The sequence below is a fragment of the Nerophis ophidion genome, linkage group LG07 (genome assembly GCF_033978795.1).
Source record: "Nerophis ophidion isolate RoL-2023_Sa linkage group LG07, RoL_Noph_v1.0, whole genome shotgun sequence".
NCBI classification, from domain to species: Eukaryota; Metazoa; Chordata; class Actinopteri; order Syngnathiformes; family Syngnathidae; genus Nerophis; species Nerophis ophidion.
Window position 1 is genome coordinate 27,623,823 of NC_084617.1, and position 7,525 is coordinate 27,631,347.

Here is a 7,525-nt window from a genome sequence, read left to right on the forward strand (position 1 = left end):
AAAAAAATGAAAAAAATGGGTATTTCTGTCTGTCATTCCGTCGTACATTTTTTTTCCTTTACGGAAGGTTTTTTGTAGAGAATAAATGATGAAAAAACACTTAATTAAACGGTTTAAAAGAGGAGAAAACAGGAAAAAAATGAAAATTTAATTATGAAATATAGTTGATCTTCAATTTCGACTCTTTAAAATTCAAAATTCAACCGAAAAAAATGAAGAGAAAAACTAGCTAATTCTAATCTTTTTGAAAACATTTAAAAAAGAATTTATGGAACATCATTAGTAATTTTTCCTGATTAAGATTAATTTTAGAATTTTGATCCAATCTGCACTTTGTTAGAATATATAACAAATTGGACCAAGCTATATTTCTAACAAAGACAAATCATTATTTCTTCTAGATTTTCCAGAACAAAAATTTTAAAAGACTTCGAAATAAGATTTAAATTTGATTCTACAGATTTTCTAGATTTGCAAGAATAATTTTTTTGAATTTTAATCATAATAAGTTTGAAGAAATATTTCACAAATATTATTCGTCGAAAAAACAGAAGCTAAAATGAAAAATTAAAATTAAATGGATTTATTATTTTTTACAATAAAAAATAAATACTTGAATATTGATTTAAATTGTCAGGAAAGAAGGAAGGAATTTAAAAGGTAAAAAAGATATATGTGTTTAAAAATCCTAGAATCTAAAATTGTCTTTCTGAAAGTTATAGGAAGCAAACTTAAAAAAAAAAATGTATTTAAACAAGTGAAGACCAAGTCTTTAAAATATTTTTTGGGATTTTCAAATTCTATTTGAGTTTTGTCTCTCTTAGAATTAAAAATGCCGAGCGAAGCGAGACCAGCTTGCTAGTAAATAAATAAAATGTAAAAAATAGAGGCAGCTCACTGGTAAGTGTGGCTATTTGAGCTATTTTTAGAACAGGCCAGTGGGCTACTCATCTGGTCCTTATGGGCTACTTGGTACCCGCGGGCACCGCGTTGGTGACCCCTGAGTTAGAATGTGTCAACTACCAAGTCATATGTCTATGAAGCATACACATGTGAAGTTAGAAAAAAATAAGTTAGCATGCTAACAGTTAGAAAGCATCAACTACCAAGTCATATGCCTATAAAGCTTACGCATGTAAAATTTGCTAAAAATAAAAAAAGTTAGCCTGTTAACAGTTATAATGTGTCAACCATCAAGTCATATATGAAGCATACACATGTATCCATCCATCCATCCATTTTCTACTGATTGTCCCTTTCGGGGTCGCTGGAGCCTATCTCAGCTGCATTTGGGCGAACAACATATATAATTAGCTAAAAAAATGTTAGCGTGCTAACAGTTAGAATGTGTCAACTATCAAGGCATATGTCTATGAAGCATACACATGTGAAATTAGAAGAAAAAAATTGCATGATAACATTTAGAATGTGTCAACTACCAAGGCATATGGCTATGAAGCATACGCATGTAAAATTAGCTATAAAAAAGTTAGCATGCTAACAGTTAGAATTCATGAACTACCAAGTCATGACTGTGAAGCATACAAATGTAAAATTTGCAAAAACAAGTTAGCGTGCTAACAGTTAGAATTTTTCAACTACCAAGTCATATAGTATGAAGCATATGCATGTAAAATTAGCTAAAAAAAAAAAGTTAGCATGCTACCAGTTTGAATGTGTCAACTACCAAGTCATATGTCTATGAAGCATATACATGTGAAATTAGAAAGAAAAAAAATTGCATGATAACATTTAGAATGTGTCAACTACCAAGGCATATGGCTATGAAGCATACGCATGTAAAATTAGCTATAAAAAAAGTTAGCATGCTAACAGTTAGAATTCATAAACTACCAAGTCATGAGTGTGAAGCATACAAATGTAAAATTTGCAAAAACAAGTTAGCGTGCTAACAGTTAGAATTTGTCAACTACCAAGTCATATAGTATGAAGCATATGCATGTAAAATTAGCTAAAAAAAAGAAGTTAGCATGCTACCAGTTTGAATGTGTCAACTACCAAGTCATATGTCTATGAAGCATACACATGTGAAATTAGAAAGAAAAAAAATTTCATGATAACATTTAGAATGTGTCAACTACCAAGGCATATGGCTATGAAGCATACGCATGTAAAATTAGCTATAAAAAAGTTAGCATGCTAACAGTTAGAATTCATGAACTACCAAGTCATGACTGTGAAGCATACAAATGTAAAATTTGCAAAAACAAGTTAGCGTGCTAACAGTTAGAATTTCTCAACTACCAAGTCATATAGTATGAAGCATATGCATGTAAAATTAGCTAAAAAAAAGGTAGCATGCTACCAGTTTGAATGTGTCAACTACCAAGTCATATGTCTATGAAGCATACACATGTGAAATTAGAAAAAAAAATGTTGCATACTAACAGTTACAATTTGTCAACTACCAAGTCATAAAGTTATGAAGCATATGCATGTAAAATTAGCTTTAAAAAAAAGTTAGCAGGCTAACAGTTTGAATGGGTCAACTACCAAGGCATATGGCTATGAAGCATACGCTGTAAAATTAGCTAAAAAAAAGAGTTAGCATGCTAACAGTTAGAATTCTTGAACTACTAAGTCATGACTATGAAGCATACAAATGTAAAATGTGCAAAAACAATTTAGCATGATAACAGTTAGAATTCATGAACTACCAAGTCATGACTATAAAGCATACAAATGTAAAATTAGCCAAAAAAAGTTAGAATGCTAACAGTTTTAATGTGTCAACTACCAAGTCATATGGCTATGAAGCATACGCTGTAAAATTTGCTAAAAAAAAAAAAGTTAGCATGTGGTTTTAATCGAGAATCGATGCTACATGCTAATAAATAACTGAATAAGGAAGAGAATGCTACATGCTAATAGCTAAGTGTGTGAGGAAGAGAATGCTACATGCTAATAGCTAATTTGAAAGTGTGTATTTATTTTGGGGAAAAAAAACTCCCGCGAAATCAAGCATCTCAAAAAACGTTGCAGCAATTTTTTAAAAAAGTTACCACAAAATGAAACATGTCAGTGTTGAAGAATGAAAGAAAAGAAGTGAGTGACATCCTGAAGGGACTGTGGTGTGTTGATGATTCTCACCAGCGGCATACTGAGAACTGTTTCCACACATGTTAGGGACAATAACAACAAAATAAAACTCCATTCTTCTCATCATTCATCTGTCCATTGATTCAACATGTTTACAATTCTTTTATTTATATCATTCATGTGTCCATTCATTCAACATGTTTACTATTCTTTTGTTCATATTATTCATTGCGGCATAGGTTCGATTCCCGCTTCCGCCATCCTAGTCACTGCCGTTGTGTCGTTGGGCAAGACACTTTACCCACCCGCTCCAAGTGCCACCCAATCTGGTTTAAATGTAACTTAGATATTGGGTTTCACTATGTAAAGCGCTTGGAGTCACTAGAGAAAAGCACTATATAAATATAATTCACTTCACTTCATGTGTCCATTCATTTAACATGTTTGCTATTCTTTTATTCATATCATTCATGTGTCCATTCATTTAACATGTTTGCTATTCTTTTATTCATATCATTCATGTGTCCATTCATTCAACTTGTTTACTTATCTTTTATTCATCATTCATGTGTCCATTCATTCAACATGTTTACTTATGTTTTATTCATCATTCATGCGTCCATTCATTCAACATGTTTACTTATGTTTTATTCATCATTCATGTGTCCATTCATTCAATATGTTTACTTATCTTTTATTCATCATTCATGTGTCCATTCATTCAACATGTTTACTTATATTTTATCCATCATTCATGTGTCCATTCATTCAACATGTTTACTATTCTTTTATTCATCATTCATGTGTCCATTCATTCAACATGTTTACTTATCTTTTATTCATCATTCATGTGTCCAGTATTTCAACCGGTTTACTTATCTTTTATTCATCATTCATGTGTCCATTCATTCAACATGTTTACTATTCTTTTATTCATCATTCATGTGTGCATTCAATCAACATGTTTACTTATCTTTTAGTCATCATTCATGTGTCCATTCATTCAACTTGTTTACTTATATTTTATTCATCATTCATGTGTCCATTCATTCAACATGTTTACTTTTCTTTTATTCATCATTCATGTGTCCATTCATTCAACATGTTTACTTATCTTTTATTCATCATTCATGTGTCCAGTATTTCAACCGGTTTACTTATCTTTTATTCATCATTCATGTGTCCATTCATTCAACATGTTTACTATTCTTTTATTCATCATTCATGTGTCCATTCAATCAACATGTTTACTTATCTTTTATTCATCATTCATGTGTCCATTCATTCAACATATTTACTTACATTTTATTCATCATTCATGTGTCCATTCATTCAACATGTTTACTATTCTTGTATTCATCTTCCATCGGTCTGATGACCAACACATGTCCATTATGTCTTTTATTGACCTTTATCACTTTTACTCCATTACATTTCTGCTGAAGTAACTTGTTGGATTACTTGTATTGTCAGAGTAGTTTTGATGTCTCTTCCACTTCAGACTCAAGAAAACATGTTAGGTTACGTTGTCGATGTTTTAGCAAGCATATGCTAACATTAGCCATGTTATAACGTCATAATTGTCTTTTTTTTCACATCAAATTATGGCTGGCAATTTTATTAAATATTAATTTGTCAGCAATATGTGTTTAAAATGTTACTTTGTTAAAATTCATTGTATACAAAAATTTAGTGCAGAAATATTGTTGCTTCAAAACTCACTTCTGGTAAATTACCACAGTGTTTTTCTGCACTGATTTTTTTTACACTGAACTTTGACAAAATGTCTTTTTCAACACCAATTCAATGATAGTAAAATTATCTGCATAATTTGATGTAAAAAAAAAAAAATCAGCTTATGAAATTGAAACGCATAATATTTGGTTTTGAAAATTTAGCGTCAATTTTATTTTTTTCTTTACTAAGACACAAGACACTCATACTAACGGTAAATGAAAACAGAAGCAATCGATCCAGGCACAGAACCAACCTATGAGTTTTGAAGTAACATATTATGTGTCCTGAATTTTTTACATTGAATTTTAACACGCTGAATTTTTTACACTGAATTTTGCCCAGCTGATTTTTTTTCCACTGAATCTTTTTACCCTGATGCTTTTGCACTGAATTTTTACATGCTGGTTTTTTTTTACACAATCATTTTACACTGATATTTTTGAACAAAATTTTTACACACTGATTTTTTTACACTCCATGTTTTTACACTGAATTTTTAGACACTGGTTTTTGAAAAAAATATATTTTTTAACACCAATTTGGCTAACACATTGTTGTTTGATAAAATTATGAGCATAATTTGATGGGGGGAAAAAATAATTCAACTAACGACATTCCAACGCAAAATATTTAGTTCTGTAAATTTAGCGCCCACAGACACAAGACACTCAAAGTAACGGTAAATGAAGACAGAAGCAATCGATCCAGTCACAGAAGCAGCCAACGATGTGTTTATTTTTCAGTCATGTGACACCAGTTTTGAGTTTTGAAGCAACACATTTTTTTACACAGAATTTTTACACACTGATTTTTTTCACATTGAATTTTTACACGCTGATTTTTTTTACACTGAATTTGTACATGTTGATTTTTTTTACTCATAATCTTTTTAAACCTGATGTTTTGCACTGAGTTTTTAGACACTGATTTTTTTACTCTTCAAGTTTTTACACTGAAATTTTAGACACTTATTTTTTTTACACTGAATTTTTACACGCTGATTTTTTTTACACTGAATTTTTACACACTAATTTCTTTACACTAAATTTTTACATGGTGATTGTTTTTTTTACACTGACATTTTACACGCTGATTTTGTTTACATCAAATGTTTTTACCCTGATATTTTTGTACTGAATTTTTAGACACTGATTTTTTTAGACACTGATTTTATTTCACACGCTGATTTTTTTACACTGAATCTTTTTTTCACTGATATTTCTGCAGTGGATTTTTAGACGCTGATTTTTTTACACCGAATGTCCTACACAAAAATGTTTCACATTGAATTTTAGTTACAAACTGATTTTTTTACACTGAATTTTTACACGCTGATATTTTTTTACACTGAATTTTTACATGTTGATTTTTTTACACATAATTTTTTTACCCTGATATTTTTAAACTGAAACTTTAGACACTGATTTTATTTAACACTGAAACTTTTACACGCTGATTTTTTTTACACTGAATCTTTTTACACTGAAGTTTTACACACTGATTTTTTTTTACATTGAATATTTTTACCCTGATATTTCTGCAGTGGACTTTTAGACACTGATTTTTTTTACATCGAATGTCCCACACAAATATGAACAATGAATTTTAGCAAAGTGCCTTTTCAAACAGAAATTTTACCCACAAATAATTATTCAATGAAATCGTCAGCGTAATTTGATGGAAAAAATTCAGTAACATAAATTTAGTGTCAAAGAAGAATGAAGACACAGGACACTCACTTCCGGTAAATTAAGACTGAAGCAATCGATCCCGTGTCAGAATCAGCCAATGAGGTGTCAAGTTAGGACACTAATTCTTAGCTGGCAATTAGCGCTAATCACTAACTGGCAAACGGCACGCTAATCGCTAGCTGACAACTAACACGCCAATCGCTAGCTGACAATTAGCATACTAAACGCTACATGGCAACTGCCGCACTAATTGCTACCTGACAACTAGCACACTAATTGCTAGCTGGGAATTGGCACGCTAATAGCTAGCTGGCAACAAGCTCTTTAATCATTAGCTGGCAACTGGTGCGCTAATCACAAGTTGACAACTAGCAAGCCAATGTATAGCTTGCAACAGGGTCGCTAATTGCTCTCTGACAACTAGCATCCTAATTGTTAGCTGGCAACTAATGCACTAATCGCTAGCTGGCAACGAGCTTCTTAAGAATTAGCTGGCAATTGGTGCGTTAATCACAAGTTGACAACTAGCAAATGCATTGTTAGCTGGCAATTAGTGCACTAATCACTGGCTGTAAAATGTCACGCTAATCGCTAGCTGACAACAAGCACACTAATCGCAGGCTTCCAACTAGCACACTAAACGCTAGCTGGCAATTTCAGCGCTAATTGCTATCTGACAACAGGTATCCTAACTGTTTAGTGGCAACTAGTGCACTAATCACTAGCTGACAACTAACGCACTAATCACTAGCTGGCAAATGTTGCGCTAATCGCTATCGGACAACTATCATCCTAATTGTTAGCTGGCAATGAGAGTGCTAATCGCTGTGAATGCGAACATGAATACAATGATGTCATTATTCATGTTTTTCCAGTGAATTTGGCGGCCATGACACTGTTCTTAAAAAATACACTACAGGGTATTGCAGGGGTCACCAACTTTTTTGAAACCAACAGCTACTTCTTGGGTACTGATTAATGCGAAGGGTTACCAGTTGCAATCCAATTCCAAAACCAAACCTGACCCAGCAACACTC

The 7,525-nt window shown here is 32.0% G+C and overlaps 1 protein-coding gene across 1 annotated transcript in view; it reads left to right on the plus strand.

The window, feature by feature from the left end:
- grapa (GRB2 related adaptor protein a) overlaps positions 1-7,525 on the plus strand; it is a 90,327-nt gene that overhangs the window by 52,668 nt on the left and 30,134 nt on the right. The window lies entirely within an intron of this gene.